The following is a 27,003-nucleotide window of genomic DNA, read 5'->3' on the forward strand; positions in this document are numbered from 1 at the left end:
GCGGACCTCTTACCTAAAACCTGGGTGAACCAGTCACCCAGCAGCACATTAAAATCCTCTCCCTAAAATCCGAGGCAACAAATTTGACAGGACACAAAACCGTAAGACCTTAACCACAGTCGTTGCGTCGTCTTGCAAGATAGAGGGCAAATCCGGTGGCAAGGAAACCACCGCCCTCTGGTCAGAGAATAAAGGACAGTCAAGTAAAATGTGGCGGACAGTTATCTGGACGCCACAAGCACTACAGATTGGTGGGTCCTCCCGCCGGAGTAAAAAACCGTGCGTTAAGGGACTGTGCCCGATGCGGAGGCGGGTGAGGAGAACCTCATCCCGCCTGCATGACTGGTTGGACGTACGCCATGGCCGCGTGGTGGCCTTGACCAAACGCAGCTTATTTTCACCGACTGCCAGCCACTCCTCTTCCCATTGACGCATAACACGAGAACGCAAAAGGGAGGTAACAGCATGGAGGGGGACGGCACATTCAACAACGTGAGGGAGGGAACATGCATCTTTGGCAGCCACATCCGCCAGTTCGTTTCCCCTAATACCCACGTGCCGCAAGATTGTCAGCTGAGGGACGGCACTTGAAGCGGCGCAGAGCTGCACGGCGGGCTCGGATGGCTGAGCGGCACTCAGTGGTCCACCAAGGGACAAGGCGCCTCTTGGGATGACTTGAGGACCGTGGGATCGACAATTCAGCAGCATGGGAGATCACGGCTGTAACATGGTCGACCCATTCGTGGACGCTGGCACGGTGTTCCAAAACAGCTAAATCGCTGAAAAGTGTCCAGTCAGCTCTGCAGAGGTTCCACCTGGGTGGCACTGGTAATGCTACAGTCTCATCCAGGAGGCGAATCCAAAGGGGGAAGTGGTCACTAGAATGGAGGTCAGCGGCAACCTCCCACAGAGCAGAATCCGCGAGTGCTGGAGAGCAAAAGGAAAGGTCAATAGCTGACGACGACCCAGAAGCAGTACAGAAATGAGTGGGAGCACCAGAGTTGAGGATGCACAGTTCTTCGGATACCATGAGGCTTTCCAGAATGCGACCCCTGGGGCAAGTAGTCGTAGAGCCCCATAAGACATTATGAGCATTGAAGTCCCCCAGAAGGAGAAATGGGCGGGGGAGTTGGGTAATAAGGTCTGTGAGAGCCTCAGTGTCTATGGCGTCCTGAGGCGGTAAGTAAACGGAACAGATTGTGAGCCTCTGCCCCACAAGAAGGTCAACTGCAACTGCTTGCAAGTTCGTAACGAGAGGGAGCTCAGATGAGTGGTGCATGTCATGGACAAAAACCGCAACACCACCCTTTGCCCTTTCCCCCATCAGATCATCTTTTCGATACACGGTATAGCCCCGTAAAGAAGGAGCATCAGTGGCCCGGAAATGTGTCTCTTGGAGACATAAGCACAAGGGGCGCTCTCGTACAAGGAGTTGTAATTCGGCCACATGCGTCCTGAACCCATTCAGGTTCCACTGTAATGTGGGAGCCAGTGATCAGGGTGGCTGAATTTTCACCCTGCCCCTGTGCTTTGGAGGAGAGCCCGTACTGGCCGGAGATTTATTCCTGGGGCGAGAAGATCGCCCCCGGTCGACATCAATGTCCATCAGCTCCGATGGCGACCCAAGGGAGATGTCAGATAGTACGATGGCATCATCATCGGACTGACCATGACTAGTCTCCTCAGGTGGCAAAACCTTCACCTTTGGCGTCTTCGTCTTGGGGGGCTTAGAATGCAGAACCTTGTCAACAGTTGGAGCTTTACTCGCCTGGGCAGAAGGTGCCATATGGGGAGGTGCAGGAAGTACCCCAATGTCAGCAACCACGGCCTTGTCCGATGTTGTGGGGAGAGCTGCAGGTTGCAAAACAACCGCAGCAGCACAAGTGCACTGGCAAATGCAGGTATTAGTGGTGACACTAGCAACCTCCGTTTGTGTAGCAACAGTGGCCAACTGTACCGGTTTCTGCAGAGTGGAAGCGAAAGATGTTGTAAACACAGGAGGCTGCATGGCCTTAAAGAGCTTCTTGGCCTCACCATAGGGGATGCGCTTAGATGTTTTGATCTCCTGTATCTTCCGTTCCTCGAGATAGATGGGGCAGACCCGGCTCCAGACAGGGTGACTCCCAGAGCAATTCACGCACTTCACAGGCGATGAACAATCGGCTCCTTCATGGGCAGGCTGACCACATTTACCACAAGTGGCTATCCCATTGCACCCCAACGTAGTATGCCCAAAGCGCTGACATTTAAAACAGCGCATTGGGTTGGGGAAATATGGCCGTACTGGCAAACGTAAGAAACCCGCTTTAACATGCTCTGGGAGTCTCGGGCGATTGAACGTGAGAATAAACGAGTCGGATTTGACTAGGTCCCCATCGACTCGTTTCATAATATGCTGCACGTCGACAATACCTTCGTCAGCCCACTCAGATTTCAACTCGTCCTTGGGGATATCCACCAAGTCCCTACATGTCACAACACCCTTACTATAGTTCAAAGTGGAGTGGAGCTCGATCTCGATAGCGTACTCTCCGAGACAGGTTGCTTTCCTAAGAGAAGTGACTTGACGGGAACTAGAAGTTTCAACTAACAGAGTCCCATTGCGCAGACGCTTCACAGATTTCAGTGTTCCTGCAATTCCCTCAAGACCCTTGTGGATGTAAAAGGGAGAAACTCTCTCAAAGCTACCTTCCTTCCGTTTGACAATCAAAAACACATTCTGGATATCAGCATGTGCTCTGTTACGACAGTCTGATAAATCTCTAGTAACACCAGGCGCTGGAGGACTCGCAGCACGAAGTCGCTTTTTCGATTGGGTGTGTTTTCCTACCAGTGGCCCACCCAATCCACAGGTAGGGGGAAACGTAGAGGTCGAAGGGTCCATTGTGGTCCCACGAGCAGCTAGGGAACTAAAGGTCCGCTCAGACAGAGCCCCGCGTGCCTGAGTAAGCCTTATACAACTGGGGTGCGGCAGGTGCCCCAGAGGTTGCCCGCTTGCGACTGTTCCACCCCAACAGCCATGCATCTTATAGGCGCGCAGCACACCATAAGATTGAGGGGTTTTTATAGAGGTTTACCTTCCTCGCAATCCAGGCGGTCAAGCCAAGATTACCATTCCCCGCAGCATACAACATTCCACCGCTGCGCCATGCGGTGGTCGCTGAAGCATGTCCGGGGTTTACGGTGACAGGAGACTGGCGGCGCTGACCAGTCCCCAGCTCAGGACCCCGGGGTCGCCAAGCCCGTACTCAGCAAATGAATGCTGAGCCCCTGGGGGGTTTTGATTATGAATCCCAGACAATGTCCTAATTCCTCAGAGCTATAAGCTGTAGCTATAAGTGTATTTTACAGATGAAGTGGGCACTAGGAATTCTAATTACAGGCTTCACGTTTTGCTGATCACTTTCTGGTTGCCAATATTGTAGTTAGAGAGCCAGTGTTGAGAACGGCAAACAACAACACAGCATTAAATAAATAATAGGAACATTTTAAATAAACAATTAATTCCACCCGCCGCCCCACATATGGTGCATCCGTCGGGAAAGGAAAACTGAGTAAAAGTGAAAGTGATTTTTAAATATTCGGATTTGGGAGTGAAATGCGACACGCAACTGAGTAATAGAACAGTGATAGTGTTACATGTGCAAGTGGACGACGCAATTGGATTAACAACGCATCTGGATTGACGGAGCTGGCACTGAGTCTAGCGGGGCTGCTGGCATCGCGAGAAGCCAGTTTTGCCTCACCGCAGTCGTCCGCCAGAGCAACCAGAGCCGCGCCTGCAGTTGCGGGCCACGAAAACACACAGCACCCGTCGAAGTGCCGTCTGCAGTTCAACGCGCCGCGTCGCATCAGTAATCCTGGTACGCCATGCCAGCAATGCCATACGTCGTGCAGAAGGAACTAAGTTAAGTGAAAAGCTGTTAAAATTTTACTAACCTGCACTAAAAGACTGTCGGCGATGGAACTGCCAGAAGAAACTGAGGTTAAACTTAAATCAGAACCTACATCTGTTGAGGGAAGCGTAAATCCAGACAACGGTTCAAGTGTAAATATGCATGAAAATAGTAATGTTAAAGTGAAATATGAAGTATTGTCTCCTAACAGTACTGTGAAAAGGGACAATGGTTCAATAATAGAGACCCCTGTAGTAAAGCAGAAATCAGAAATTGTTAATTTATTGGATGATAGTTTGTCTGATGAGTTAAAAACGAAACAGTCATCAGAGGTGGTAGAGTTTAAACAGGAGAAGTTAGATATGACTGATCAATCAGAAGGTTCATTTAGTTTTGATGATTCTGGTGTTGGAGCTAGTTTTTCATCACCTGAGTGTGATAAAAAACCAGCTAGTGAGCAACCCAAAGATACTGGGGCTATTGATTTAAATGTTATATTACAAGCAATAGCTACCAGTAATGCTGAATTAAAGTCTGAAATTGTGGCCAGCCAAACAAATTTTAATAAACGGTTTGAGGCAATGGACAATAAATTAGAATCCAAGAATGCTGAATTAAAGTATGAGATTGTGGCCAGCCAAACTAATTTTAATAAACGATTGGAGGTAATGGACAATACATTCAAGGCTGGTTGCAATAAGTTGAAAGAGGATCTGGACAGTTTGAATTATAAAATTGATTACAATCATGAGGATATTAAGAAAAAGGTTGCTCAACAGTTATCTGAGATGTATAAAATAGTAAAATCCGAAGTTGCTGAGATTCGCAAAGATTTCCAAATGGAAGATGCGAAGCTGGAGCACAAGTTAACAGAAAACATCGAGGCGGAATCTGAACTGTGCTCAGATAGGTTTAAAGACGTTAATATAAAAGTAAACGTATGTCAAGCAGAAGTAGATGCAATCAAAACTGACACTACTCATATTGTGCAAAGAGTAGATAATGTTGAAATGAGAGTAGAAAATATTAGTACTAACATTGCTAACATTGAGAGTAAAGTAGATTCAGTAACTTCTGGTAATGGTAGTATGCAACAAGTTGCAGCTGCAAACGCCGCTTTTATCGGGTGTCGGCAGTTCTTGCGGTTCGATCCAGATAAAAATATCCACCCGCTAGATTTCTGGAACGATTTTGAAGATGTGATTCCACCAGCTTGGTCTGAACGAGAGAAAATCTCATTCATTAGAAGCCATTTAGCAGGTGACGCCATGCGTTGGTCAGCTGATGTTATGTTGAAGTGTAACACATTAGCGGAATTTAAAACAGCTTTCATTAATGAGTATTGGTCTAGCAATAAGCAAAATGAAGTGCTGAGAAATTTTGGAGTGGAAAACGCTTCAATGCAGGCAAGGAATCTATTAAAGAATTTGCTAGGTCATGGATCTCCCGTTTGTCACATTTGGCCGAAAAGCTAAAACCTGAAATGATAATACTAGGTCTTGAAGCCAAACTGCCATGGTATTGGCAAACTAGAATTATATCTGCCCCTAGAGACAATCTGGATCGTTTCATTGAATATTTGGAACGTGTAGAGCGTGTGGCTGCCAATGACGAGCAAGCACGTAATAACAGAAATGGTAATAACACTAGTTCTAATTTTAAGAACGGGCAGAATGGCAATGTAAACATCAGAACAGTAGGTGTTCGCCATCCTAAGAGAGGTACGAATTGGAGAAATAATTGTCAGAACCAACAATGGCATCCAAATGATAGTAATTTTGTTCTGAACAAAATTATGCAGGTAAACAACAGTGCGGATAGCAATGCTGTGCCAGTTAACTATAATGGAAATAAAGGAAACAGTAGTAGGCCGAGGCAGGAAAACTAGTTCCCGTCTATGAGGACACTGGCGCTCACCAGGCGGTTAAGTTACAGTAATTAGTAAGACAGATCAGAATACTCAGACTGAACATGTGGATGAGGGGTCGGTAGCATCTAAGGATACAGCAGAAATATTAGATCACTCACAGTATTTGATAGATACCGTGTTAGAGACGCTTTCTAAGTGGGAAGAGAAAGAGAAGGCGCAGCAGTACAACGGTAGGGAAGAGCTACAAAATACTGTTTTGTCAGGTGAAGAAGCAGAAGAAATTCATGCTTATATTTACGATGAGGATGACGTGCTCTTATCTAAAGTGCCTGTGCAGGATGTTGATACTGTACTAATAGATTTATGACAGGAGGTAAGTGAGAATGTAGTGTGTGTGTGTGGGTTGAGGTTTTCGGGCGCTAAACAGCGTGGTCATCAGCGCCCAAACGCATAGAAACAGGAACACATGCGGAGAAGAGACGAAGACGCACAGCGAACAAGGAGAACGGCTAAAAGACACAGACCTGACGCAGTTACAAATCCTCACATACAGAGGCAAAACAAGAGGAGAAGAAACGCACTAAAAAGGAAAGGAAACACAAGGAAAAGAGAACAGAAATTGAAGGGAAACAAGTAGGTAATCGTGACTGGCGGACCTCTTACCTAAAACCTGGGTGAACCAGTCACCCAGCAGCACATTAAAATCCTCTCCCTAAAATCCGAGGCAACAAATTGGACAGGACACAAAACCGTAAGACCTTAACCACAGTCGTTGCGTCGTCTTGCAAAATAGAGGGCAAATCCGGTGGCAAGGAAACCACCGCCCTCTGGTCAGAGAATAAAGGACAGTCAAGTAAAATGTGGCGCACAGTTATCAGGTCGCCACAAACACTACAGATTGGGGGGTCCTCCCGCCGCAGTAAAAAACCGTGCGTTAAGGGACTGTGCCCGATGCGGAGGCGGGTGAGGAGAACCTCATCCCGCCTGCATGACTGGTACGATGTACGCCATGGCCGCGTGGTGGCCTTGACCAGACGCAGCTTATTTTCACCGACTGCCAGCCACTCCTCTTCCCATTGACGCATAACACGAGAACGCAAAAGGGAGGTAACAGCATGGAGGGGGACGGCACATTCAACAACGTGAGGGAGGGAACATGCATCTTTGGCAGCCACATCCGCCAGTTCGTTTCTCCTAATACCCACGTGCCCCGGCACCCAGCAGAAAGAAACCTCCTTCCCCTGCCGTTGCAGGTGGAGTAGGGCATCATGGATGTTCTGGACGACCGTATCCACTGGGTACAAGTGTTGCATGGTCTGAAGGGCACTCAGAGAGTCAGAACAGATGAGAAACTTAAGACTGGGAACACATCTCATCTGCTCCAATGCCCGCAAGATCGCAAACAATTCGGCATCAAAGATGGTAAACGCTGCAGGAAGCCGTAATTTGATGACTCGATCAGGGAAAACCACAGCACAACCTACAGAGTCCCCCTGTTTAGAGCCATCCGTAAATACTGGTACATGGTCAGGATGCTGGTTTAAAATATCGTAAAATAAGGAGGTAAAAACAAACGCAGGAGTGCAGCTCCTCCGGTACTCTGACAAGTCTAAAAGGACGCTGGGCCTCTGGAGCAACCAGGGAGGCAGGCGGGTAAAACCCTGGAGTTGGGGTGCCACACGCTCCACGCCAAGGGACTCAAGCAAATGCTTGGCACGAATCCCAAATGGTCTCGTTGCCCTTGGACGACTGGAAAAGAGACGTTCCATAGGGGGTCGGGCAACAGTAGGGTACGCAGGGGAGGTAGGACAGGCAAGGAATTGACACACCCGTCGCGCCATGAGGAGTTTCCGCCGGATGGCGAGCGGCGGTTCCCCTGCCTCAGCACACAGGCTGGGGATGGGACTGGTACGGAAGGCACCAGTGGCCAGCCTGATACCCTCATGGTGTACTGCGTCAAGAATCTTCAGATACGAAGGCCTCGCTGACCCATACACAGTGCATCCATAGTCAAGACGCGACCGGACGAAAGCCCTATAAAACTGCAGCAGACGCGCCCGATCTGCTCCCCAGGACCGATGGCTCAAACACTTCAAAATATTCAGCGCCTTCAGGGCCCGCACCTTGAGGTCTTTAAGGTGCGGCAACCACGACAACTTGGAATCAAAAGTGAGGCCCAGGAACCTCACACTGTCTCTAAAAGGAAGAATGGTGCCCCTCAGACGCAATTCAGGGGAGGTAAAAGCACGTCGAGAACGATTAAAATGAACACACACACATTTGTCTGCAGAAAAGGTAAAACCCGTCTTCGCAGTCCATGCCTCTAATCGCTTTATCGTAAGCTGCAGCTGCCGACTAGCAGTGACAAGACTGGAGGAAGAACAGAAAACAGCAAAATCGTCCACAAACAAGGAGCACTGGGCAGGACTCCGGATTGTGGACGTGATACTGTTAATGGCGACGGCAAAGAGGGTGACACTTAAAACGCTTCCCTGAGGAACACCATTCTCCTGCACGTACAAATCAGATAGCACATTACCAACCCGATATCGAAAGAGGCGGCGGGAAAGAAAGGACCGAATGAAGATGGGGAGATGGCCACGAAAGCCCCACTGATGGAGTTGATTGAGGATAAGGCGGCGCCAAGTAGTGTCATACGCCTTATTAATGTCAAAGAATACACCTAGACAATGCTGGTTACGTAAGAAGGCCTGCTGGATGACCGCCTCAAGCAGGGTCAAGTTGTCTATAGTTGAACGACATCTCCGAAAGCCACACTGAGAGTGGCTAAGGAGCTGCCTGGTCTCGAGCAGCCAAACCAGGCGACGGTTGACCATGCGTTCCAATGTCTTCCCGACACAGCTCGTCAAAGCAATACTCCGATAACTACTGGGATGCATTCGGTCCTTTCCCGGTTTGAGGAGGGGAACCAAAATCGCCTCCCTCCACGAGTCAGGGAACGTGCCGGATGACCATATCATATTAAAACAATTCAGGAGTACTTCCTTGGATGGCAGCAACAAGTGCTGCAGCATGCTGTACAGGATTTGATCAGCACCTGGCGCAGTATCATGAGCCACAGACAGCGCCGAATCCAGTTCCCACATTGTGAAGGGGCAGTTGTAGGGTTCAGAATTTGGAGACCGGAAGTCCAAGTGATCCCTCTCGATAGCCGTGCGGTAGCGGCAGAAATCTGGATCACAGTTCATAGTGGCAGTAGATTCGGCAAAATACGTGGCCAGTGTCTGGGCAATGTCTCTCGGCGCCGTGAGTAGACTACCCTGATGCAGCAATGCCGTGACAGGTAGTTGGCTGCGTTTCCCGGAGATCCTCCTGATGGCTTCCCACACTTTTGTAGAACTAGTGGAGCGGGAGATGGAGTTCAAGAACGATTGCCATGACCGTCGTTTGCTCTCTTTAATCACTCGCCGCGCCTTGGCCCTTGCCACCCGAAAGGCCGCAAGATTGTCAGCTGAGGGACGGCACTTGAAGCGGCGCAGAGCTGCACGGCGGGCTCGGATGGCTGAGCGGCACTCAGTGGTCCACCAAGGGACAAGGCGCCTCTTGGGATGACTTGAGGACCGTGGGATCGACAATTCAGCAGCATGGGAGATCACGGCTGTAACATGGTCGACCCATTCGTGGACGCTGGCACGGTGTTCCAAAACAGCTAAATCGCTGAAAAGTGTCCAGTCAGCTCTGCAGAGGTTCCACCTGGGTGGCACTGGTAATGCTACAGTCTCATCCAGGAGGCGAATCCAAAGGGGGAAGTGGTCACTAGAATGGAGGTCAGCGGCAACCTCCCACAGAGCAGAATCCGCGAGTGCTGGAGAGCAAAAGGAAAGGTCAATAGCTGACGACGACCCAGAAGCAGTACAGAAATGAGTGGGAGCACCAGAGTTGAGGATGCACAGTTCTTCGGATACCATGAGGCTTTCCAGAATGCGACCCCTGGGGCAAGTAGTCGTAGAGCCCCATAAGACATTATGAGCATTGAAGTCCCCCAGAAGGAGAAATGGGCGGGGGAGTTGGGTAATAAGGTCTGTGAGAGCCTCAGAGTCTATGGCGTCCTGAGGCGGTAAGTAAACGGAACAGATTGTGAGCCTCTGCCCCACAAGAAGGTCAACTGCAACTGCTTGCAAGTCCGTAACGAGAGGGAGCTCAGATGAGTGGTGCATGTCATGGACAAAAACCGCAACACCACCCTTTGCCCTTTCCCCCATCAGATCATCTTTTCGATACACGGTATAGCCCCGTAAAGAAGGAGCATCAGTGGCCCGGAAATGTGTCTCTTGGAGACATAAGCACAAGGGGCGCTCTCGTACAAGGAGTTGTAATTCGGCCACATGCGTCCTGAACCCATTCAGGTTCCACTGTAATATGGGAGCCAGTGATCAGGGTGGCTGAATTTTCACCCTGCCCCTGTGCTTTGGAGGAGAGCCCGTACTGGCCGGAGATTTATTCCTGGGGCGAGAAGATCGCCCCCGGTCGACATCAATGTCCATCAGCTCCGATGGCGACCCAAGGGAGATGTCAGATAGTACGATGGCATCATCATCGGACTGACCGTGACTAGTCTCCTCAGGTGGCAAAACCTTCACCTTTGGCGTCTTCGTCTTGGGGGGCTTAGAATGCAGAACCTTGTCAACAGTTGGAGCTTTACTCGCCTGGGCAGAAGGTGCCATATGGGGAGGTGCAGGAAGTACCCCAATGTCAGCAACCACGGCCTTGTCCGATGTTGTGGGGAGAGCTGCAGGTTGCAAAACAACCGCAGCAGCACAAGTGCACTGGCAAATGCAGGTATTAGTGGTGACACTAGCAACCTCCGTTTGTGTAGCAACAGTGGCCAACTGTACCGGTTTCTGCAGAGTGGAAGCGAAAGATGTTGTAAACACAGGAGGCTGCATGGCCTTAAAGAGCTTCTTGGCCTCACCATAGGGGATGCGCTTAGATGTTTTGATCTCCTGTATCTTCCGTTCCTCGAGATAGATGGGGCAGACCCGGCTCCAGACAGGGTGACTCCCAGAGCAATTCACGCACTTCACAGGCGATGAACAATCGGCTCCTTCATGGGCAGGCTGACCACATTTACCACAAGTGGCTATCCCATTGCACCCCAACGTAGTATGCCCAAAGCGCTGACATTTAAAACAGCGCATTGGGTTGGGGAAATATGGCCGTACTGGCAAACGTAAGAAACCCGCTTTAACATGCTCTGGGAGTCTCGGGCGATTGAACGTGAGAATAAACGAGTCGGATTTGACTAGGTCCCCATCGACTCGTTTCATAATATGCTGCACGTCGACAATACCTTCGTCAGCCCACTCAGATTTCAACTCGTCCTTGGGGATATCCACCAAGTCCCTACATGTCACAACACCCTTACTATAGTTCAAAGTGGAGTGGAGCTCGATCTCGATAGCGTACTCTCCGAGACAGGTTGCTTTCCTAAGAGAAGTGACTTGACGGGAACTAGAAGTTTCAACTAACAGAGTCCCATTGCGCAGACGCTTCACAGATTTCAGTGTTCCTGCAATTCCCTCAAGACCCTTGTGGATGTAAAAGGGAGAAACTCTCTCAAAGCTACCTTCCTTCCGTTTGACAATCAAAAACACATTCTGGATATCAGCATGTGCTCTGTTACGACAGTCTGATAAATCTCTAGTAACACCAGGCGCTGGAGGACTCGCAGCACGAAGTCGCTTTTTCGATTGGGTGTGTTTTCCTACCAGTGGCCCACCCAATCCACAGGTAGGGGGAAACGTAGAGGTCGAAGGGTCCATTGTGGTCCCACGAGCAGCTAGGGAACTAAAGGTCCGCTCAGACAGAGCCCCGCGTGCCTGAGTAAGCCTTATACAACTGGGGTGCGGCAGGTGCCCCAGAGGTTGCCCGCTTGCGACTGTTCCACCCCAACAGCCATGCATCTTATAGGCGCGCAGCACACCATAAGATTGAGGGGTTTTTATAGAGGTTTACCTTCCTCGCAATCCAGGCGGTCAAGCCAAGATTACCATTCCCCGCAGCATACAACATTCCACCGCTGCGCCATGCGGTGGTCGCTGAAGCATGTCCGGGGTTTACGGTGACAGGAGACTGGCGGCGCTGACCAGTCCCCAGCTCAGGACCCCGGGGTCGCCAAGCCCGTACTCAGCAAATGAATGCTGAGCCCCTGGGGGGGTGAGAATGTAGAGGATAGCCTGTTGGGGGTCGCTGAACCCAGTAGCTGTGACCAGTTGTCACTTGAGAAGGAACCCGACGATAATAGTAAAAGTGGTTTAGCTGTAACTAGTGTTATGCCCGGTCTGGAGGCGTAGAATCGATCAGACTACAGTAATTTGGGTCATGTTCAGCAAACTAAATGTAATGAAGTCGTGCAGTGTTTCGATTTGATATTAATAGACCGACTGGAAAAGCCAGCTGAAAATGTAATTCAGGAAACCCCTACACACTTTGACCTAAATGTAATGAAGACAGATGTCGATCACTTTAGTTGGAGACAAATCCAAAAGGAACTATTGGATGAGTTTGAGGATCCACCTGTACAAATTAGAATAAGCCACCCTATAATAATAGTGAATATGTTGGGTATCAATGTACGTTGTCTCTTAGACAGTGGAAGTGAGGTGAGTGCGATATCTCTGTCCTCCTTTGATGCATTACCTGGTAGAGACAAGCTTACAGTAATGAGGGCATCAGGACTAAGAATAATTGGTGCTACTGGCAAGGTATCAAAAACGGTAAAGCAAGAAGCTTTGATGCCCTTTGATATTAATGGTAATATAATTGATCATCCATGCTTAATTGTAAACAATCTCAGTATTGAGGTTTTAATTGGCATAGATTTCTTGTCAAAATATCAGAGTGTTGTTGACTTTGAAAGAAGCCAGTTAAAAATGGTCTTGCCGATAACCGGAGTAATTACGGTACCTTTTATTGATAAACATGTAGTAACTAGTGATGTAACGTGGGAGCTGCCTATACAAGTTCTGAAAAATAGGAGATATTGGGACGAAGGTGTTAATCTTAGTAAATACCAAGGACTTTTCAGGATCATAAGAAAACCACATGCTAAGGCATATAGGTTAGAGTACCGTAAAAGTAAAAAGCTATTAGGTCTCAGGAACGTGATCGACCTAAAGAAGTTCATAGGTAGTGAATGAATTCTGTAGGGAAGAGGTTGTTCTGTAACCTCTACACAGTGTGGCAGCTGTGCAGTCCCAGCTGTGTGAGATCTTCTTTCCTTTTCAGGTCTCACTCATTCTTCATCCTTTCTATCCACCTAAAATTTCGACCTCTTCTTTCCAACACATTAAATTTTCCGTTATGGTTATCAAGCCAATAATAAACTAATGAATTCTGTAGGGAGGAGGTTCTTCCGTAACCTCTACACAGTGTGGCAGCTGTGCAGTCCCAGCTGTGTGAGATCTTCTTTCCTTTTCAGGTCTCACTCACTCTTCATCTTTCCTATCTACCAAAGTTTCGATTCCTTCTTTGCAATACAAAAATTTTCCGTCATGGTTATCAAGCCATGAGTTCTGTAACCATTCTATCCACCGACTAGTGAAAAGAAAAAAAATGTACCTACTGTGACAAACCTAACTGTCACATAAACAACAGAGAAGTATGATGTAATTAAGATACAAATTTATTTGAGCAACAAGTATGTATAGAACCCTAGTAATGTTGTAAGTACAAAGTGTTGTTTTATTGGAAATGGTCCACCAACAGTAATTTAAAAAGATATACAAATTCGTGTACAAGCAGGATCTGAAGTGGCAGTGAAACCTATTGTATGCTGTAGAGCTAACTAATTAATAGTAAAAGAGATTGCTTGGTGTTATGAAAAATATGCAGATAAGTTGTAAGAATGAACTCACTTTGAGTAGCAAGGAATGGCATTGTAATAGAATTAAACAGTGTTTGTGGTTGAGACATGAAGGATCTTTGAAATATGTATAAGGTTGGAGGTGACCGTTATTTGGTGTAATGTGTGACAGGACACACCTACATGTATTGAGGTTATGAGCTGGAGGCGTGAATGCGACCATAGGTACCCTTATGTTAGATGAGACAGAGCAGCTCATGGTGTCCTATAGGTTTAAGGAATTTAGCATTACGCTCGTCCATAATTACTTAATGCACTGTCGTGGTAGGTCGAGAGAGACTACCTGTGGTTTCAGCGTCCGATCTAGTGGAAATGGATTGCCACGTGAGCAAACTGATCAGCTGCAATGTACTATAGATATGAAAAAAATGTGCTATCCTATGCTTCAAATTTTAATGGAGTGAGTATTACTTAAGTTCATACACTAGCAAAGTAAGTAAGTACATAATGGCAGGCGTGAAACATTATTTATAGCTCAGCATAAATACACTTCGATGAAGTAAGTACATAATTGCAGATGTGGAACTGACACAGCAGCAGAGTACCAATAAGTGGATTTAGTAGTCAACTAAACGTAGTGTGTTTTGAACACTCAGAACTGTACTATTACCACAAGTTACTCACATGTACAAAGAAACTGAGAAGACAACTACTAATCAAGTATACTCATACTATCTCTAAGAATAAGGTAATCAAAGATGAGTCAGCTAAGTAAATAAAATACAAATGAATCAGGAATGTACCGAGCATTGGTTCAGTATTCCGGCCCAGAAATAATAAATTGAAATTAAATAGGATTTATGATTGTATGCCTTGAGCATAAATTTTCTCTAGTACATGACTAACGGCATTTTGAGCCATTTGTTTACCGATTTTATGACAGTTAAGTAACTGCGAGAGTAAAATTGAAAAAGTTCTGTTAACTTTGTTCCAGTAACATGTTGTTGTTGTTGTTTTGGTCTTCAGTCCTGAGACTGGTTTGATGCAGCTCTCCACGCTACTCTATCCTGTGCAAGCTTCTTCATCTCCCAGTACTTACTGCAACCTACATCCTTCTGAATCTGCTTAGTGTATTCATCTCTTGGTCTCCCCCTACGATTTTTACCCTCCACGCTGCCCTCCAATACTAAATTGGTGGTCCCTTGATGCCTCAGAACATGTCCTACCAACCGGTCCCTTCTTCTGGTCAAGTTGTGCCACAAACTCCTCTTCTCCCCAATCCTATTCAGTACCTCCTCATTAGTTATGTGATCTACCCATCTAATCTTCAGCATTCTTCTGTAGCACCACATTTCGAAAGCTTCTACTCTCTTCTTGTCCAAACTATTTACCGTCCATGTTTCACTTCCATACATGGCTACACTCCAGTAACATATTGAAAGGTAAAATGTATATAACCCCATTTCATTGTGATCCACCCTTAGATATTAAGTGAACAGAGTCTGAGGAACTCTTCTTGTTTGTTCTACAGGACAAACCAGAAAATGGCAGCCTGGTAGTTGCGTGAAAGCGTGGAGTGACTTGGACACAACTCACAGTGATTCCTCCCCTTTCCCCATGTAATTTAGAGTGAACGTGAAGGATGCACTCCATAGCAACTTCCCCTCCTCTACCCTTGTGAATGGAAGTGTAGAACGCCAGCCAAAGCGGCTACAACCACGTGTGTAAAAATGAAATTGTCATGATTTGTGAAATTTTCTTTCAGGTTTGGAAAAGACTGCTAAGATATAATTATCTGTTTATGTATCATGAATAACTGTGTTATTTTCTTTGAATTTGTGTATGTAAAAATGTATTTAATGTATTTAAGATTTTCATAATTTTACATATTTTATGTGTTTGTCTAAGGCAATATGTATGCCAAAGTGTTTCATTGATTTTGCTTAAATTTTGAGTGATAATGTTGCTTAAGAGGCAGTGAACATGCCAGCAATTTAAATAATTGAAGTAGGTAATCAGTTATCTTTTTAATATTTCTGTATGTTTACATTTAAATTTTAATTTTTCATAGGGAGTTAAGCTGTACTCTTGCTTCCCTTTTGTAATTAATTTTTTTTCTTCTTTTTCTTCTCCATTTACAATAAAAAAAATTAAGTACAGGGTGATGTAGGGAAGCAGCCTACTCACGCCGTATAAAATTCACATCAGTCTTTCCATTGTGTGCCAGCCTAGTCCGCTGTAACTAGCTCTGACATCATAAATGTTGCGCAATACTTTAAAAATCAAGTAAATTACCTGAAACGTTGCTAGCATGTCAGGAGTAATACTAAATCAATATGTTTTGAATATAAGTTCAATAACTTTAACCATTTTCGAAATTTGAACGTTTTTCTGTAAAAATCATTGGCGCAACAGAAAAGAGCTAGAAACTTAAAAATTTATATTTGGGTTCCTTTTTCATAATAATTAGTAGAAACAGTATTCTGGATCTCATAAATTAATATTTTAATTGAAATTCTTGTTTTTCTGGCTTTTGTCTTAGAAATTGAGGAAGCAAGATAGATTAAGATAGATAAATAAGGCTAGGATGTTTAAATTAAAGTAGAATATCATAAAGATGTGAGAAGTTTCAATTGAATAACTATAAAACTATAGCGATAGCGTATCTCCAAAGGGCAAGTTCAGAGCACATCTACTGCGTGTAGTGTAATTAAATTAATTCTCTCGCCCAAAATATTTGACTTCGCCACATCAGACTTTTATTATGATTACTTACCTGTGTGCTGAATGCACATTTAAATTGAGAGCTTCATCGGCCATCAGCAAAGGAAGCGATGATTTATTCAATAACTTAAAGTGGTGCATTACTAGCCCAACGGATAGTCGGGAGAGCGGAATTGATCAGGCGTTCCCTTAGCCGTCCGCACCGCGGCTTTATATATAAGAACGCTGCGCGAGAGAAAAAGGCCCCAGTTCTCTCCAGATGCTGATTAGCGCACCACCTGTGTCGGGAGTCGCGTCGCGTCGGTATCATTGCTATAAACAGCCTCGGATGCCGTAATAAGTTACTCGGGATACGCGTAACCATGAAATAGTTTTCGAGTGAAGTGTTAATTCTGGGATGACTTTAATGATCTATCTTCAGTATGCGTATGTCGAATTTTCACGTGCCGTCGCGGGACAGACATTCTACCTTTATTTAGCGTGGCGTTTGATGAACATTATCATCAAATTATGGCGAGTATTCATTTAAACATTTAATTTGAACAGTTATAGTTGCATCAGCGCATTAGACTCTGAACTGCTCTGGTAGTTGGATTGTGTGGATTCTTTTTTTTTTTTTTTTTGTCTGTGACTTTCAGAATATAGTGAACATTTTAGACAGAATCGTTTTTGATTATGAATCCCAGACAATCTCCTAATTACTCAGAGCTATAAGCTGTAGCTATAAGTGTATTTCTCAGATGAAGTGGGCACCAGGAATTCTAATTACAGGCTTCACGTTTTGCTAATCACTTTCTGGTTGCCAATATTGTAGTTAGGGAGCCAGTGTTGAGAACGGCAAACAACAACACAGCATTAAATAAATAATAGGAACATTTTAAATAAACAATTAATTCCACCCACCGCCCCACAAGATCTGAAGTCCCATAGTGATCACAGTCATTTATGCATTGTAAACAAATAATACAATAAGTAATAAAACTTCACTTACCTCAGAGTAATTGTTAGTTTTTCTTCAGCTCTTATACAATCATGTAGTCGAGTGTTTCTTCCAGTCATAGCATTCGACTTATTAGACAGCAGAGTTTCGTATGACTTAATAGACATCCTGTAGTACTCAAAAAAACTTTTCAGGGTTTTCCTTAAGTCTGTTGTGTAGCAGATTGAATGTTACTCTCTCTGATCTGTCCTCAATTATTGGATGAGTCCAAAAACGTCTTTTTTGTCTACGTCGTCTCCGTCGAATCAGTAACAATGCAGCACATACTACTGTTGCAGATTGTTTACTTAATACATTCATTTCTAAATGCTGCGATGTCACCCAGGCAGGTCCGAAACGCTACTGAGCCATATATGGCCACATTCACGTCTTTGGTCGCTAGGACGCGTTGCGCTGAAAGAGTCTATATACACGGTCGAATGCGAGCACCACAAGGAGACTTCTGAAGCTGCTTCGCAGCGCGGTATTAGCCGAGCGGTCTGAGGCGCTGCAGTCATGGGCTGTGTGGCTGGTCCCGGCTGAGGTTCGAGTCCTCCCTCGGACATGGGTATGTGTGTTTGTCCTTAGGATAATTTAAGTTAAGTGGTGTGTAAGCTTAGGGACTGATGACCTTAGCAGTTAAGTCCCATAAGATTTCACACTCATTTGAACATTTTTGAAGCTGCTTCTTTAGACGCTGAGCGTCCAGCTTCAAAAAACGCAAGTGTGGCCGTAGCCTAACAGACAACATCACGGGACTATCTGTCGATGGATTCTGATGTAACGCGGCAGTCTATACGATGCCAAATTGATCCAGTCGAAGAGCAATGAGTATACCGTACTTCTAGAAAAATTCCCGGCTGTCACGATGCCTTCTGGGGCCCACAAAAGGTACTTCACAACACTGTACGTTATATCAATATTACTGCAGGCCCTCCGATTTCGTGTTTACCCAGGTATCTTGCTCCTGACCGATACGCTGTTGTCAAGGAGGAATTTAATATAATGTTGAAGGAAGGCCTCATTCGCTGGTCTAGTGGGCTTCGGTGATTAGTGAGCCTAGGACAATACCGGATCGGTACCCTGTTCCTCTATTGAAAGATTATAATTACGCTTTATATGGAAAAAAGGTGTTTAGCGTATTAGATTGTGCAAAGGCATTTACACAGATTCCTGTTGCCAATGGAGAAATTCCGAAAACGGCCATTATAACGCCATTTGGTCTGTTCGAAAGCCCGTTTATGCCGTTCGGATTTAGAAATGCTGCACGGACATGGCAGAGATTTATAGATTCCGTTTTGCAACGCTTGCAGTGTTGTTTTGCATACCCTGATGATATACTCATCTTTTCAGCGATCTCAGAAGAACATAAACAGCGCCTGATTGAGTTATTTAAACGCCTTGACGAATGCAGGGTAGTGATGAACACCTCAAAGTGTTTTTTTGGCCAGACAGAGGTTACTTTTTAGGCCACCGGATTTCATCAAAGGGCTCACTGCCATTACCAGAGAAAGTAGAGGCTGTATTGAGTATTCTACGGCCAGAAACTGCTAAAGAACTGCGACGGTTCTTCAGAGTCCTTAATTTCTATCGACGTCACCTAACTCATGCGGCAGAACTCCAAGAGCCTCTTTCGCAGCTTTAGCTGGTCCTAACGCCGGTATTGTGGGCAGAGTCGATGAAAAACGCGTTCGAAGCGGACAAGAAAAGTGTAGCAGACGCAGCCCTCCCTGCACATCCGGCCTTGGAAGCTCCAGACGGCAGTTGGTGCTGCCTTGCAACAGTATGTAGACGGAACCTGGCAGCCGCTCGCATTCTTTCCACAAAAGCTAGTAGTAGTAGTAGAAACTACACAAAAGCTATCTCCTTCACAGCAACAATAAAGCGCAGGCGACCGCGCGTTTATAAGTCCATTAGATATTTCCATACACTGTTGGAAGCTAGAGTTTTGTCATTTTTACAGCCCATAAACACCTCACCTATGCCTTTCGGCAAAACAGTGTGTGTGTGTGTGTGGTTTGAGGTTTTCGGGCGCTAAACAGCGTGGTCATCAGCGCCCAAACGCATAGAAACAGGAACACATGCGGAGAAGGGACGAAGACGGACAGCGAACAAGGAGAACGGCTAAAATACACAGGCCTGACGCAGTTACAAATCCTCACATACAGATGACAAATGTTTTTTGAGACAATATAATCAACTGGAGTTCATCGCACAATTCACTACCGATATATGGCACATATCGGGAATCGACAACGCCATTGCAGACTGTCTATCCCGGGTGAGCAGTACCACGAAGACTAGATTTCTCACAGCTAGCCCAAGCACAGGAGAAGTCTGTCCTGGAACTTCGAGATTGTTTACAAGATGCCACGCCTGGCCTTCAACTTCAGCCAATCGACGTTCCAGCTACAAAAGCAAAGCTAAAAATCGTTCACATGGCTCTGGACACTATGGGACTTGAGGTCATCAGTGCCCTAGACTTAGAACTACTTAAGCCTAACTAACCTAAGGACATCACACATATCCATGCCCGAGGCAGGATTCGAACCTGCGACCGTAGCAGCAGCGCGTTTCCGGACTGAATCGCCTAGAGCCGCTCGGGCACAACGGCCGCCGCAAAGCTGTATTGCGAGGTTTCAACTGGGAAAACTCTTCCGTTCGTTCCTACAGCTCTATGCAAGCTAGGCTTCCAAAGTCTACATAATTTATGCCACCCCGGCGAGAAGGCAACAATTACACTAATAGCCAGCCGTTTTGTGTGGCCTGGAATAAAAAAAGACTGTGGTGGTGGTGGTGGTGGTTGTTGGGATGTTTAAGTGGGACTAAACAGCTGAGGTTATCAGTCCCCCATTCCAAAAACAAGCGAGACAAAGTCGCAGAGCAGATAAAACCCCAAGGGGAAGGAGACTGCCCCCCCCCCCCCCCCTGGTGCTAAAGAACACAAATTAGGCAACGAACACTACAGAAAAGAAGAGTACAGACGAACACCAGACAGAAAGAAATAGAAGAAAAGAAGATGGCCGGAGACTGGTTGACTGACCACGACAACAAAAAAGGGAAAGAGTCAACCATCCGATGAGACACCAAAACAGCAACAAATATGGAGAGACGCGAGGACAAAAGACACAGAAACGGAAAAGTGCAGGACCCCCCTAAATGGATCCATAAAAAGGACTAGCACGGATAAAATGTAAAACATTGTCAGCCATGGAGGCATCGTCGCATAAAATCAAAGGCAAGGTGCCCGGTAAATTAAAAGACTGCCGAAGGGTGCGCAGTCGGGGACACTCCAAGAAAATGTGGGCGACCGTCAGCCGGGACCCACACCGACACAGGGGGGGATCCTCCTGACGCAAAAGATGGCCGTGCGTCAGGTATGTATGGCCGATGCGGAGCCGACACAGGATAACAGAGTCCCTGCGAGAAGACCGCAGGGAGGAGCGCCACACATCGGTTGTCTCCTTGACAGCCCGCTGTTTATTAGGCATTGTCAAGCCTCGCCACTCAGCAGACTACATCCCAAGCACCTTACAGCGCAACACCAGCTGCTGATCGGGAGCCGTGAGGCCGATCTCCAAAGCTGGGGCGTCGAGCGCCCCTTTGGCCAGCCTGTCAACACTTTCGTTCCCCGGGATGCCAACATGACCTGGCGTCCAAACCAAGGCCACCGAACGTCCAGAACGGGCAATGGCGGAAACAGACTCCTGAATAGAGGACACCAGAGGAGAAGAGGGATAGCAGCAGTCGATGGCCTGAAGGCTGCTCAGGGAGTCAATGCAGATGACGATGGACCTACCTGAGCAGAAACGCATATGCTCAAGAGCGCGCAAGATGGCCACCAGCTCTGCAGTAAAAATACTGCAGCCAGCCGGCAAGGAGCGTTGCTCAACATGGGCAGCGTGAGCAAAAGCGTAGGCAGTACGACCATCAACCAGGGAACCATCAGTGTAGACAGGCTCACAGCCCGGAAATGATTCGAGGAGCGCAAGAAAACGGCGACGAAGTGCCACAGGCGGAACTGAGACCTTAGGTCCCTGTGCCAAATCCAGACGGACGGACGACCGGGACAAACACCAGGGAGGCGTAGGTGTACGGACCTGGAAGGGAGGCAGAAGAGGGAATGACCCCAGTTCTGACAGCAGGGACTGGACAGGACAGCTACGGAAAGCCCAGACCTAGGTCGCCGTTCGGGCAGATGGAGGACCATGGCAGGGAAAAGCAGGCGACGATTGGGATGGTCTGGCGAGCAATGGTGGTGGTGGTTGTTGGGATGTTTAAGGGGGACTAAACAGCTAAGGTCATCAGTCCCCCATTCCAAAAACAAGCGAGACAAAGTCGCAGAGCAGATAAAACCCCAAGGGGAAGGAGACTGCCCCCCTCCCCAGGTGCTAAAGAACACAAATTAGGCAACGAACACTACAGAAAAGAAGAGTACAGACGAACACCAGACAGAAAGAAATAGAAGAAAAGAAGATGGCCGGAGACTGGTTGACTGACCACGACAACAAAAAAGGGAAAGAGTCAACCATCCGATGAGACACCAAAACAGCAACAAGTATGGAGAGACGCGAGGACAAAAGACACAGAAACAGAAAAGTGTAGGACCCCCCTAAATGGATCCATAAAAAGGTGTGTGTGTGTGTGTGTGGGTTGAGGTTTTCGGGCGCTAAACAGCGTGGTCATCAGCGCCCAAACGCATAGAAACAGGAACACATGCGGAGAAGAGACGAAGACGGACAGCGAACAAGGAGAACGGCTAAAAGACACAGACCTGACGCAGTTACAAATCCTCACATACAGAGGCAAAACAAGAGGAGAAGAAACGCACTAAAAAGGAAAGGAAACACAAGGAAAAGAGAACAGAAATTGAAGGGAAACAAGTAGGTAATCGTGACTGGCGGACCTCTTACCTAAAACCTGGGTGAACCAGTCACCCAGCAGCACATTAAAATCCTCTCCCTAAAATCCGAGGCAACAAATTGGACAGGACACAAAACCGTAAGACCTTAACCACAGTCGTTGCGTCGTCTTGCAAAATAGAGGGCAAATCCGGTGGCAAGGAAACCACCGCCCTCTGGTCAGAGAATAAAGCACAGTCAAGTAAAATGTGGCGCACAGTTATCAGGTCGCCACAAACATTACAGATTGGGGGGTCCTCCCGCCGGAGTAAAAAACCGTGCGTTAAGGGACTGTGCCCGATGCGGAGGCGGGTGAGGAGAACCTCATCCCGCCTGCATGACTGGTAGGATGTACGCCATGGCCGCGTGGTGGCCTTGACCAGACGCAGCTTATTTTCACCGACTGCCAGCCACTCCTCTTCCCATTGACGCATAACACGAGAACGCAAAAGGGAGGTAACAGCATGGAGGGGGACGGCACATTCAACAACGTGAGGGAGGGAACATGCATCTTTGGCAGCCACATCCGCCAGTTCGTTTCCCCTAATACCCACGTGCCCCGGCACCCAGCAGAAAGAAACCTCCTTCCCCTGCCGTTGCAGGTGGAGTAGGGCATCATGGATGTTCTGGACGACCGTATCCGCTGGGTACAAGTGTTGCATGGTCTGAAGGGCACTCAGAGAGTCAGAACAGATGAGAAACTTAAGACTGGGAACACATCTCATCTGCTCCAATGCCCGCAAGATCGCAAACAATTCGGCATCAAAGATGGTAAACGCTGCAGGAAGCCGTAATTTGATGACTCGATCAGGGAAAACCACAGCACAACCTACAGAGTCCCCCTGTTTAGAGCCATCCGTAAATACTGGTACATGGTCAGGATGCTGGTTTAAAATATCGTAAAATAAGGAGGTAAAAACAAACGCAGGAGTGCAGCTCCTCCGGTACTCTGACAAGTCTAAAAGGACGCTGGGCCTCTGGAGCAACCAGGGAGGCAGGCGGGTAAAACCCTGGAGTTGGGGTGCCACATGCTCCACACCAAGGGACTCAAGCAAATCCTTGGCACGAATCCCAAATGGTCTCGTTGCCCTTGGACGACTGGAAAAGAGACATTCCATAGGGGGTCGGGCAACAGTAGGGTACGCAGGGGAGGTAGGACAGGCAAGGAATTGACACACCCGTCGCACCATGAGGAGTTTCCGCCGGATGGCGAGCGGCGGTTCCCCTGCCTCAGCACACAGGCTGGGGATGGGACTGGTACGGAAGGCACCAGTGGCCAGCCTGATACCCTCATGGTGTACTGCGTCAAGAATCTTCAGATACGAAGGCCTCGCTGACCCATACACAGTGCATCCATAGTCAAGACGCGACCGGACGAAAGCCCTATAAAACTGCAGCAGACGCGCCCGATCTGCTCCCCAGGACCGATGGCTCAAACACTTCAAAATATTCAGCGCCTTCAGGGCCCGCACCTTGAGCTCTTTAAGGTGCGGCAACCACGACAACTTGGAATCAAAAGTGAGGCCCAGGAACCTCACAGTGTCTCTAAAAGGAAGAATGGTGCCCCTCAGACGCAATTCAGGGGAGATAAAAGCACGTCGAGAACGATTAAAATGAACACACACACATTTGTCTGCAGAAAAAGTAAAACCCGTCTTTGCAGTCCATGCCTCTAATCGCTTTATCGTAAGCTGCAGCTGCCGACTAGCAGTGACAAGACTGGAGGAAGAACAGAAAACAGCAAAATCGTCCACAAACAAGGAGCACTGGGCAGGACTCCGGATTGTGGACGTGATACTGTTAATGGCGACGGCAAAGAGGGTGACACTTAAAACGCTTCCCTGAGGAACACCATTCTCCTGCACGTACAAATCAGATAGCACATTACCAACCCGATATCGAAAGACGCGGCGGGAAAGAAAGGACCGAATGAAGATGGGGAGATGGCCACGAAAGCCCCACTGATGGAGTTGATTGAGGATAAGGCGGCGCCAAGTAGTGTCATACGCCTTATTAATGTCAAAGAATACACCTAGACAATGCTGGTTACGTAAGAAGGCCTGCTGGATGACCGCCTCAAGCAGGGTCAAGTTGTCTATAGTTGAACGACATCTCCGAAAGCCACACTGAGAGTGGCTAAGGAGCTGCCTGGTCTCGAGCAGCCAAACCAGGCGACGGTTGACCATGCGTTCCAATGTCTTCCCGACACAGCTCGTCAAAGCAATACTCCGATAACTACTGGGATGCATTCGGTCCTTTCCCGGTTTGAGGAGGGGAACCAAAATCGCCTCCCTCCACGAGTCAGGGAACGTGCCGGATGACCATATCATATTAAAACAATTCAGGAGTACTTCCTTGGATGGCAGCAACAAGTGCTGCAGCATGCTGTACAGGATTTGATCAGCACCTGGCGCAGTATCATGAGCCACAGACAGCGCCGAATCCAGTTCCCACATTGTGAAGGGGCAGTTGTAGGGTTCAGAATTTGGAGACCGGAAGTCCAAGTGATCCCTCTCGATAGCAGTGCGGTAGCGGCAGAAATCTGGATCACAGTTCATAGTGGCAGTAGATTCGGCAAAATACGTGGCCAGTGTCTGGGCAATGTCTCTCGGCGCCGTGAGTAGACTGCCCTGATGCAGCAATGCCGTGACAGGTAGTTGGCTGCGTTTCCCGGAGATCCTCCTGATGGCTTCCCACACTTTTGTAGAACTAGTGGAGCGGGAGATGGAGTTCAAGAACGATTGCCATGACCGTCGTTTGCTCTCTTTAATCACTCGCCGCGCCTTGGCCCTTGCCACCCGAAAGGCCGCAAGATTGTCAGCTGAGGGACGGCACTTGAAGCGGCGCAGAGCTGCACGGCGGGCTCGGATGGCTGAGCGGCACTCAGTGGTCCACCAAGGGACAAGGCGCCTCTTGGGATGACTTGAGGACCGTGGGATCGACAATTCAGCAGCATGGGAGATCACGGCTGTAACATGGTCGACCCATTCGTGGACGCTGGCACGGTGTTCCAAAACAGCTAAATCGCTGAAAAGTGTCCAGTCAGCTCTGCAGAGGTTCCACCTGGGTGGCACTGGTAATGCTACAGTCTCATCCAGGAGGCGAATCCAAAGGGGGAAGTGGTCACTAGAATGGAGGTCAGCGGCAACCTCCCACAGAGCAGAATCCGCGAGTGCTGGAGAGCAAAAGGAAAGGTCAATAGCTGACGACGACCCAGAAGCAGTACAGAAATGAGTGGGAGCACCAGAGTTGAGGATGCACAGTTCTTCGGATACCATGAGGCTTTCCAGAATGCGACCCCTGGGGCAAGTAGTCGTAGAGCCCCATAAGACATTATGAGCATTGAAGTCCCCCAGAAGGAGAAATGGGCGGGGGAGTTGGGTAATAAGGTCTGTGAGAGCCTCAGAGTCTATGGCGTCCTGAGGCGGTAAGTAAACGGAACAGATTGTGAGCCTCTGCCCCACAAGAAGGTCAACTGCAACTGCTTGCAAGCCCGTAACGAGAGGGAGCTCAGATGAGTGGTGCATGTCATGGACTAAAACCGCAACACCACCCTTTGCCCTTTCCCCCATCAGATCATCTTTTCGATACACGGTATAGCCCCGTAAGGAAGGAGCATCAGTGGCCCGGAAATGTGTCTCTTGGAGACATAAGCACAAGGGGCGCTCTCGTACAAGGAGTTGTAATTCGGCCACATGCGTCCTGAACCCATTCAGGTTCCACTGTAATATGGGAGCCAGTGATCAGGGTGGCTGAATTTTCACCCTGCCCCTGTGCTTTGGAGGAGAGCCCGTACTGGCCGGAGATTTATTCCTGGGGCGAGAAGATCGCCCCCGGTCGACATCAATGTCCATCAGCTCCGATGGCGACCCAAGGGAGATGTCAGATAGTACGATGGCATCATCATCGGACTGACCGTGACTAGTCTCCTCAGGTGGCAAAACCTTCACCTTTGGCGTCTTCGTCTTGGGGGGCTTAGAATGCAGAACCTTGTCAACAGTTGGAGCTTTACTCGCCTGGGCAGAAGGTGCCATATGGGGAGGTGCAGGAAGTACCCCAATGTCAGCAACCACGGCCTTGTCCGATGTTGTGGGGAGAGCTGCAGGTTGCAAAACAACCGCAGCAGCACAAGTGCACTTGCAAATGCAGGTATTAGTGCTGACACTAGCAACCTCCGTTTGTGTAGCAACAGTGGCCAACTGTACCGGTTTCTGCAGAGTGGAAGCGAAAGATGTTGTAAACACAGGAGGCTGCATGGCCTTAAAGAGCTTCTTGGCCTCACCATAGGGGATGCGCTTAGATGTTTTGATCTCCTGTATCTTCCGTTCCTCGAGATAGATGGGGCAGACCCGGCTCCAGACAGGGTGACTCCCAGAGCAATTCACGCACTTCACAGGCGATGAACAATCGGCTCCTTCATGGGCAGGCTGACCACATTTACCACAAGTGGCTATCCCATTGCACCCCAACGTAGTATGCCCAAAGCGCTGACATTTAAAACAGCGCATTGGGTTGGGGAAATATGGCCGTACTGGCAAACGTAAGAAACCCGCTTTAACATGCTCTGGGAGTCTCGGGCGATTGAACGTGAGAATAAACGAGTCGGATTTGACTAGGTCCCCATCGACTCGTTTCATAATATGCTGCACGTCGACAATACCTTCGTCAGCCCACTCAGATTTCAACTCGTCCTTGGGGATATCCACCAAGTCCCTACATGTCACAACACCCTTACTATAGTTCAAAGTGGAGTGGAGCTCGATCTCGATAGCGTACTCTCCGAGACAGGTTGCTTTCCTAAGAGAAGT

This window comes from Schistocerca piceifrons, chromosome 2 (assembly GCF_021461385.2).
Source record: "Schistocerca piceifrons isolate TAMUIC-IGC-003096 chromosome 2, iqSchPice1.1, whole genome shotgun sequence".
NCBI classification, from domain to species: domain Eukaryota; kingdom Metazoa; phylum Arthropoda; class Insecta; order Orthoptera; family Acrididae; genus Schistocerca; species Schistocerca piceifrons.